We start from the raw sequence: 11,091 nt of genomic DNA, 5'->3' as shown, positions 1-11,091 counted from the left end.
ATTCACAGGACAGACACCTAATAAATAAGGCTGTCCCCGGAAGGCAAGATTTTATTATTTGCAAAATAAATAAAATCTCTCTAGGAAAACTGCATGACTGAGAGTAATAGAGAATAAAAGAAGGAGATCACAGTACCTTTAAGATGAAGCATCCTGAAGGTGTCTCAAAATACACAGGTTCTAGATTCAGTGAAAGACACCACTCTAAAAAAGTCAGCCTCATGTCAGCCTCATTCTGAAGGCAGGACCATTCATCTTTCCTCTCCAAATGCACCCCCTCTAGAAACAAATACATATTTTAGAGTTGGAAATAATTTTAACTGTCCTCTTTTAATGCAGCCTAAATGCTGAGCAAACTTTTATATTTAGAACAAGCTCCCCCAAAACGTGAAACAAACGTCCCATCTCTTGAGCCCAGAATTATGTAAAAATCTAAACACAGTAATATGATGTGTAGGTTGCACATAGAGCAACTGGAAGGTTGAGGTCAACAGTTCAGCACTATATGTACAACTGTAGTCAGTAGACCTCTGCTACATCTTCTAAAGCCAAGTCAGAATACAAATATTAGCAAGCATTTGTCAGTTAACAACATCAAGCATTGAAGGGGCTAGAGAAGCAGCATAAGACTTAAAAACCCCCTGCCATCATGCCAGGCATCCTGGCTCGTGCCTGTAATCCCAGATACTCAGGAGGCTGAAGCAGGAGAATTGCTTGAACCCGGGAGGTGGAGGTTGCAGTGAGCCAAGATCTTGCCATTGCACTCTAGCCTGGGCAACAAGAATGAAACTCTGAAAAAAGAAAGAAGGGAAGGGAAGGGGAGGGGAGGGGAGAGTTAGAAAGAAAGAAAGAAAAGAAAGAAGAAAGAAAAAGAGAGGAAGGAAGGGAAGAAAGAAAAACCCCTGTCATCAAGAAGTTTGCAATCAAAATAATTAACATCAACATGCGTTTTCATAAGTTGTCTGTTGAGTTCCTTAAGTCAGATCCACTCCACTTATCTGCTACTGCCCTCATTCAGAAAACATCTGCAGATGCACACAGCTCCCAGAAATATTTTGTTTTGAAACTTCTAGCAAGTATCCCAATTAAAGAAGACTGATTCAGTAGGGAAGATATTGCCACTCACAAGGGTAAGTGCTGTGTTGTTACCTAAGGCAGTAGGTATGAATGGTAGCTTCAGCAGCTTTGCAAATTGTTTTTAAAAATCACTGTGCCTATGATGTTCGTTGTGGGCTCGCAATAAAAAAAAAGAAAGAAAATCACTGTGCTTCTGAAGACTGTGTGGCCTGCAAACTGTGCATTTTCCTAATACAGATTTTACCCAGGCTATTCTCTTTCAGTTCCACAATAGAAATAACACAATAGGCTGAGTGCAGTGGCTCATATCTCTAATCCCACCATTTTGAGAGGCCGAGGTGGTTGTCTGAGTTCAAGAGTTCGAGACCAGCCTTGGCAATATGGCGAAACCCCATCTCTACAAAAAATACAAAAGTTGGCTGGGCGCGGTGGCTCACGCCTGTAATCCCAGCACTTTGGGAGGCCAAGGCAGGTGGATCACGAGGTCAAGCGATCGAGACCATCCTGGTCAACATGGTGAAACTCTGTCTCTACTAAAAATACAAAAAATTAGCTGGGCACGGTGGCGCGCGCACCTGTAATCCCAGCTACTCAGGAGGCTGAGGCAGGAGAATTGCCTGAACCCAGGAGGCGGAGGTTGCGGTGAGCCGAGATCGTGCCATTGCACTCCAGCCTGGGTAACAAGAGCGAAACTCCGTCTCAAAAAAAAAAAAAAAAAAAACAAAAGTTAATGGGCACAGTGACATGTGCCTGTGTTTCCAGCTACGAGGAGGTTGACATGGGAGGATCACTTGAGCCCAGAAGGTTGAGGCTACAGTAAGCCACGATCATACCACTGCCCTCCAGCCTGGGCAACTGAGACCCTGTCTCCAAAAAAAAGATAGCATATATCTTTCTGTTACAAATAGCATACCACACACACACACACACACACACACACACACACATCCTCATTTACTTTACTCTCATACCACATAGCAGATTTCACCCAACAATTAAATTACAATACATAGAAGAGGCAGAAATCAAATGTCATTCTACTTACAATGTTATTTCTCTTAGAGTTTTCCCCAAAGTCTTATAGGACATGAACACATACTGAAGATGATTTTATGACTGCTATCTCCTTGCTTTCACTGGTTTTTTTTTAAAGCCACAATGCTGTGAAATTAAAAACATGCAGTTGGCCAGATACAGAAAAATCTACAATGCTTTAAAAGTTGCTAAAATCATGTCTGCCTTTAACCTACGATGACAATGGTGTAGTGGTTTCCATTAAAGGAAAGATATTGACAAGGTAGAGACAGGAAAGAGACTTCTGGAATGGTGCTATTCCTTAATCTGGTTGATGGTTTCATATACTTAAACATAAGTAAAAGATTATCGACATGTAGACTTGAGATTTGTGCACTTTAAGTTATACCACAATAAAAATTTTTATTTCTGCCTATTAAATGTATTCCTACCCAAAATTAGATAAATCAATATTATGTCAAGCTATAGTAGTAATAACCTATAGATTAATAAGTTAAGAATTAATAAAATTATTGTATTTTACAAGTCATGAGATCAGCCAGACATTGTGGCTCATGTCTATAATCCCAGCACTTTGGGAGGCCAAGGCAGGGGGATCACTTGAGGCCAGGAGTTGGAGACCAGCCTGTGCAATATAGTGAGACCTTGTCTCTACAAAAAAAAAAAAAAAAAAATTGTTTTTTAAATTAGTGGGGGACGGTGGTGCACACCTGTAGTTCCAGCTGCTCAGGAGATTGAGGTAGGAAGATTGCTTGAGCCCAGGAGGTTGAGACTGCAGTGAGCCATGACAGCACCACTGCACTCCAGCCTGGGCGACAGAGTAAGACCCCGTCTCAAAAAAAAAAAAAAAAAAAAGTTATGAAATCCCTTGAAGCCTGTATGCAATGGTTAAATATCCACCACATGGCCATGAATATAGATTAGCCATAAAACCAAGCCTAGATATTTGTTGGCAATAGTTGAATCTGAAGGATCAACAGAGTGGAAAAAGTTTGTTTCCTAAAACCTAATTCCTTTCTTATTGCGAAAGCACAATGAGCACAGGGAGAGCAAGACCAACCCCTGTTGAACACCAGACTCACGTCACCTTTAAAGCCACCTGTAACTGGCTCCTGCAACCTGAGGCCCCAGGGGCAGTTATACTGCCCCTAATAAAAATGAATTGCAGTTTCTCAGCCCCAGTCAGGCAAGGCCTGAATACTGAATTCAGTCACAGAACACACTAAGAGAAACACCCTTCCCGGGGGCCAAAAAGAGGGCTCGGCATGGAAGATAATACCATTCCGGTTTCTTGCCTTCTGCTTGTATGCAAATCACAGGAAAGGGATAAATAATTGACAGATGTGGTCCAGGTTCCCAGGACCCAACTCTCTCCATTCCCAACACTGTGACGCTGGAAAGAATTTCCTTGAAGTTGGTTCACTGCTATGAAAAATTCAGTGTCCTTTTGCAGCAGAGCCAATCCTCAAATGTTAGCCTAGACAACCTTCATTTACTATTTTTTTCTTTTTCTTTTCTTTTTTTTTTTTTAATTAGTAGAGATAGGGGGTCACCATGTTACTCAGGCTGGTCTTGAACTCCTGAGCTCAAGCAATTCTCTCACCTTGTTCTCCCAAAGTGCTGGGATAACAGGGGTGAGCCACCATGCCACCACCACTTACCATTTAAAATCTGAAAAAATTGAAAAGTTATTAATGAGGTCATTTATACTTTTTTTCACTAACTCTTCAAATTCAATGTGTACTTTATTTATGGCACGTCTCAATGTTAACTGGCCATATTTCAAGCACTTGACAGCCATGTGCGGCTAGTGACTACCACGTTGAACAGAACAGATCTAGTCCTTACCCCGTCCTCAACCACCCATTCTACTAGCTAGGCATCTGCAATATATTAGCATTTCATAAACCCAGGATTTCATTCTACATCTCTGTGCTCTTTCAAAGGATGTTTCCCCTATCAGAATGCTCTTCTCATCCCTCAAGTATCTTCTGTTCTATGAAAACTTCCCTAAGAACTGATTCTCCCTAAATTTGGCAAAGTTGATTATTCCTTCTTTTGTACTATCTCTGGAATCACCATAAACTTAGCTCTATTAAAGCACTTATCACATTGATTTGCAACATTCATTTTCCTGATTCCCTTTAAATAAAAAGGTGGGATTACTGAAGCCAATGTTTGTATTTTATTCCTCAACATTAACTAAAGGGCTTTGGACATAATAGATATTTAATAAACCATTCTATCTGAATGAATAGAATGCAGCAACACTGCAGATTGCAGATTCAAGTATTATTTATTGAGTACCTTAAAATGTCTCGGCTACTGTGATTTCATGTATTTTATCTCATCTAATCGATATTTATTAAGATTCATATAGCCTCTATAATAGAATACTACTCAGCCATAAAAAGGAATGAAATCATGTTTTTTGCAGCAACATGGACAGAACTGGAAGCCATTATCTTAAGTGAAATAGCTCAGAAACAGAAAGTCAGATACTATATGTTCTCAGTTATAAGTGGGAGCTAAACAATGTGTACACATCGACATAGAGTGTGGAATTATAGATGGTGGAGACTCAGAATGGTGGGATGGTGGGTGGGGATGAGACATGAAAAATTACTTAATGTGTACAACATACATTATTCAAGTGATGGCTACACTGAAAGTCCAGACTTCACCACTACACAATATATTCACAAAACAAAACTGTACTTGTAACCCTTAAATTTATACAAAAAAGAAAAGATTCATAAAGCCAACCCTGGAATCAAGAGCTTGCAAAGTATTGGCTCTTACTTAAATTGCTTATTAAAACAAGCATAAGCCAGATCAAGAAAAGAAAACACATTCAACAACTATTTTTTGAATATTTATTTATAAATATTTTTGAACACTTTGTAAACCTAGATACATGTTTAGGTTTTGAAGACAGATCCATACAGAAAACAGACAAGGCCCATGCTCTCATGGCGCTTACATCCTAGAAGTAGGTTGGCAGAAGGTAAACAAGCCAACAAATAAATTAACAAGAGAATTTCAGATACTAATAAGTTAATGAGTCATTTATCACTCTTTCCCCTCACCGTCTTATGGCAGACATAGGTGATTAATCATGGCACTCTTTCCTCCTGAGCCCAGACTCAGAGTCATAAACCTTCTCAATACAGCATTCTAGGCATCTGAAATCCATCAAAATCGTCATATCAATGAAGTTTATTTTCCATCCTAGGCCTAGATCCTTTTAAAAATTGTTCTTTTCAAGCACCAAGAGCTAGTTGTAGCAGATATAAGCCCAAATCATCTTTCAATACCCCAAAATGTCATAGCCTGTGTATGTACGGAAGTCCATTTTTAAGGCCAGGTATGGTGGCTCACACCTGTAATCCCAGTACTTTGGGAGGCCTAGGCAGGTGGATTACCTGAGATCAGGAGTTTGCAACCAGCCTGGCCAACATGGTGAAACCCTGTCTCTACTAAAAATACAAAAAATTAGCCAGGAGTGGTGGCAGGCACCTGTAATCCCAGCTACTCAGGAGGCTGAGGCAGGAGAATCGCTTGAACCCAGGAGGCAAAGGTTGCAGTGAGCCGAGAATGTGCCATTGCACTCCAGCCTGCACAAGAGTGAAACTCCGTTGCAGAAAGAAGAAAAAAAGAAGTGCATTTATAGTGTGTGTGTTTGTTTGTGTGTGTGTGTGTGTGTGAGAGAGAGAGAGGGAGACAGAGAAAGATAGAGACAGAAAGAGAGAGAGAGAGAGCCTCACATCTTCACCCAGGCTGGAGTGCGGTGGCACGATCTCAGCTCACTGCAACCTCTGCCTCCGGGTTCAAGCGATTCTCGTTACTCAGCCTCCCAAGTAGCTGGGTTTATGATCATGTGCCACCATGCCCAGCTAATTTTTTAATTTTTAGTAGGAGACAGGATTTCTCCATGTTGGCCAGGCCAGTCTCGAACTTCTGGCCTAAAGTGATCTGCCTGCCTTGGCCTCCCAAAGTGCTGGGATTACAGGCATGAGCCACCGTGCCTGGCCTTAGAAGTGCATTTTTAAAATGACCGATTTGCATGTGAAATATGCATAGCAACTACTTTTACTCCCTTAAAATAATGTGTTCTTAAAAATTTGTTCATATTTTAAAGACAATATAACAACATTAAAGATTGACTCTTAATAGAGAAAAAATGCCCTTCTACTGTATCACTCAGAGTTTTCCAGAGTCCCCAAACAATATACTATTTTTTAATAAATTGGCCTATGTAATTGTGGGAGCTGACAGGTCCAAAATCCATAGTAACGCAGGTTGGCAGGCCGAGATCTCCTGAACAAAGGTTGCTGCTGCAGTCTTCAGGCAGAATTCCTTCTCTGGAAAACTACAGTTGCTCCCCTGACATCTGATTAAATGAGGCTCACCCACATTATCAAATGATTATAGATGTTAACTATGTCAACAAAATATTTGCACAGCAATACACAGATTAACATCCGATTAAATCACTGGGTACTATAGTCTATCCAAGTGACACACAAAATTAAGCCATTTATCCCCTGTTTATTTGGCATTCATACACATTAAGCCATACTTAATCTCCAAATAAGGACAATTACAAAGTCATACTTTTGCCTAACATGATACAGCTATCCAAAACATACAATTAAAAATGCACTACCCCTTCCTCAGAAAAGGAAGCAAAGTCCTTAGGGTGATATTCACTCTTTTCCTTGATATCCTTTAACTTAACTATTATTAACACATCTTAATGTTGTACAGTAGGGGAATAAGGGAGGAAAGAAAACACAGATATTTGCTATAGATATAGATAAACAGACAGATACACACAAACACATTCATAACAAAATAAGGAACAAATACTCTTAACACAGTACTCATTTCCACAACTGGTCACGTGGTCATAGTTGGTAATTATAACTACCTTCTCCCAATACCCTTCCATATTCACTTTACCTTTGGTAAACAACTCAGCTAATCATGGTTCTTTGCCTGGTAAGGTGACTCAAGCCTTCATTGCTGAAGAGTCTGGGCCATTAGCAACCTGACAGAATTGGGCTGTAGTTTGCCATTGACTTTAATCACAGGGCACAATAGTACTAAGAGATACCCCAAGGGATGTTCTGTATTCCAGACATACTCCTCCTTAACTCCTTGTGTAGTAGCAGCCCGATTTCCACTTCATGCAAGCTCGATTACTCCATCCAGTACAGTAGTGCCTTTCTTTGTCTGTTGTTTAAAATGCATGAGAAGTCCAAAGTAACCCAGAGGCAGTCCTAACTTCTAGTTCAACGGAATCATTGTTTTATCTTCTGGTCAAAGAATTCCTCCCTTTGAAACTAAGACCTCTAGACCGGCAGAGCGTAAGGTCATGGGAAAAGGAAGAAAAAAACTTGCTAGTGGAACACTAGGGCTAATAGTGAGTGATACCACTCCCATTTTCACCCCTTGATTCCTACGAATTCTGGCTATAGGAGAAATGGCACTGTATGTTGGATGCTGATTTATGGTATATATAGCCTCCTGGAGAACATTACTCCAGTCCTGCAGGGTAATGCCACCGAGATAATGCTGTAATTGAGACTTCAAAGGGCCATCATTACAAACTCAGGAAACAACAGATATACAGATATGAAAGTGGGGACAGCTACAGCACTATAGCCCCTTTCTAGGACATCCCTGAAAGACAGTAGTGAAGGGTAATCCTCCCAGTAGGCAGAACTTTGAATGCTGGCAGTAATCCCTGCAATCCCTCCAGGAAAGTAGTATAGCTTGTAGTTTACTATTTTTTTAGGTAGGGGCAATTGTAGGTGCTTCCACTTGACCTTTCCCGTCATAGGAGCCCTCACTCACAGGTCAGAGAACCAATATGGAGTTTCTGCCAGCTACTGAGTATCTCTATTCCAATTATGCATTCTGAACTAGGGAAGTAGCCACAGGATAGGTTTGGGGACCCACTGAATCCACTGTGAGATGGACCAGAACTAAAACTTCATGGGTCACCTGACCTCCATAAGCCACTTCTCTAACTGGTGGACCACAGGGATATTTTGGGTCTCCTAGAATTAGTGTCAGTTTAGAGTCCGTGTCCAGTAGTCCCAAAAAGGTCGGATTATTTCTTTTTCTTCAATGTACAATTACCCTTGTAAAAGGCATACATCTCTTTGGGAAGGCTGGGAGAAAGAGTAACAGTGTAAATATTTGTCACGTGTAGAGGTTTTTCCTCAAAGGGACCTGCTCTCTCTTCATTCAAGAGGTTCTACTCTATAAACTGGCTCAAATCTGGGAACAAATTGAGGAACTCTGACTCTCTGCTTCAGAGATTCAAATGAAACTTCTGTTATCTTGACCTAGAACCCTCGCACTTATACAGATCACGTAGCAGTTTAGTAGACTGCCCATCTTTTTTTTTTTTTTTTTTTTTTTGAGATGGAGTTTCACTCTTGTTGCCCAGGCTGGAATGCAAGCTATCTCAGCTCAGTACAACCTTCACCTCCCGAGTTCAAGTAATTCTCCTGCCTCAGCCTCCCAAGTAGCTGGGATTACAGGTGCCCACCACAATGCCTGGCTAATTTTTTGTATTTTTAGTACAGACAGGGTTTTACCATGTTGGCCAGGCTGGTCTTGAACTCCTGACCTCAGGTGATCCACCCGGCTCGGCCTCACAAAGTGCTGGGATTACAGGCATGAGCCATTGCACCTGGCATCTATTTTTTGTATTTAGAAATGGCATGTTCAACTAGCCAATGCCATGGGTCTCCATGAATCAGACTATTCTGATTCCTGCTTGAAATTTACTGTCCCTTACAGAAACCAAACCCACCTAGTCTTTGGCATTAATTGCCACCGCTTGGTCCCAGCTATTCCAAAGTCCATTTCATTTAAGGATCCCAGTTGAGTGACAGTAATCTACACTGCAATTTCTGACCTACATGGAAGAGAGACAGTCACGCACTGCTTAATGACAGAAATACGTTCTGAGAAATGCATTGTTAGGTGATTTTGTCACCTAACAGAATACTTCAAAGCTGTTAGGGTTCCCTTCACAAATTTGTTTCTCACAGTTACAATGAAAGGTGTGACCTCGGAATCCCTCCCCACAAGAAGGGCAAGCAGGTCCTACATGATAAATCTACTCTAATATCCTGTAATGGTTAATACTGAGTGTCAACTTGATTGGATTGGAGGATGCAAAGTATTGTTCCTGGGTGTGGCTGTGAGGGTTTTACCAGAAGAGATTAACATTTGAGTGGGGGAACTGGGAGAGGCAGACCCACCCTCAATCTAGGTGGGCACCATCTAATCAGCTGCTGAGATAAAAGCAGGCAGAGGAACGTGGAAGGACTAGACTGGCTGAGTCTTCCAGCCTCCATCTTTCTTCCTGTGCTGGATGCTTCCTGCCCTCAAACATTGGACTCCAAGTTCTTCAGCTTTTGGACTCTTGGGCTTACACCAGTGGTTTGCCAGGGGCTCTTGGGCCTTCGACCACAGACTGAAGGCTGAGCTGTTAGCTTCCCTACTTTTGAGATTTTGGGACTCTGACTGGCTTCCTTCCCCTCGACTTGCAGATGGACTATTGTGGGACTTCACTTTATGATTTGTGAGTCAATACTCCTTAATAAACTCCCTTTCACATGTACATCTACCTATTAGTCCTGTCCCTCTAGAGAGCCCTGACTAATATACATCCCAATCTCCTTAAGCCTTAGATGTCTTCCTCTACCGTGTACCAAGGTAGTTCTGGCATTTCATCTTCGCTTAGAGTAGGCTCGCCTTTCAGTTCATGTTTCAGTCACCAACATACCAAACTGTTACAGCTCTTTCTAACTCACTGAGTTACAACACTGAATTCAGAATTTCTAGTTAGTGGGCCCATGGCAATAAATTCATCCTGATTCAGCTTTCTGTTCTTTTCCCAATTATCCTACACCCTCGCTATCCATTCGCCTGATTTCTGTCTGTATAAATTGCAAAAAACATGCAGAAGAATCAGCAGTGTCTTGCAAGGCAAGAAGCTCAAGGGAGACCATTACGGGTTCTTCAGGCAAAGCAGGGCCAGCCTCCTCTGAGAGGGGTGGGAGGCTGCTTACACTTGTAAAGAAAACTCAGAAGAAGGTAGAAGTTCAATGTCCCCAGCTTCATCGGGATCTTTCCCTATGTTCCATTCCCATTTCCAGGTTCCCATTTCTTCCCAATCAGTGCAGTCACTTCAACAGAAGATGCTTGGCAAGGTTTGAAATTCAATTTGTGATGTAGTTTGGCCACTTGCAGGATGACACTATGAGCTTGGTTTTCAGAAATCTCAGCTCTGAGCCTACAAGAGATATAGGTTTCTTTGAGGACATAGAAACTTTCAGGTCATTTATGCAGAACTTGAGCTGAGAATTTAAAGCCCTGACCTCATCCTCTTCTTTCTCCACTTTCTCCAGTGCAATTCAGAGCAAGCAGCCTGTATTGGCATTCCCCAGACAAACAGAGCCAACAGGATATATATACACACAGACGTACACCACTTAACGACAGGGATATGTTCTGAGAAATGCATTGTTACGTGATTTTGTCATTGTGTGAGCATCATAGAGTGTACTGACATAGACCTAGATAGTATAGCTTACCCCACACCTAGGCTATATGGCATAGCCTATTGCTCCTAGGCTACAAACCTGCATGGCATGTTAGTATACTAAATACCGTAACTGTAACACAATGATAAGATTTGCATATATTAAAATATCTAAATATAGGCTAGGTGCAGTGGCTCACACCTGTAATCCCAGCATTTTGGGAGGCCAAGGTGGGCAGATCATTTTAGGTCAGGAGTTTGAGACCAGCCTGGCCAACATGGTAAAACCCTATCTCTACTGAAAATACAAAAATTAGCTGTGTGTGGTGGAACACACCTGTAATCCCAGCTACTTGGGAGGCTGAGGCACAAGAATCACTTGAACCTGGGAAGCAAAGGTTGCAGTG

The sequence above is a fragment of the Aotus nancymaae genome, unplaced genomic scaffold (assembly GCF_030222135.1).
Source record: "Aotus nancymaae isolate 86718 unplaced genomic scaffold, 86718_ANA_hifiasm-v0.15.2.pri h1tg000020l, whole genome shotgun sequence".
NCBI classification, from domain to species: Eukaryota; Metazoa; Chordata; class Mammalia; order Primates; family Aotidae; genus Aotus; species Aotus nancymaae.
Note: the sequence above shows the minus strand (reverse complement) of the source record.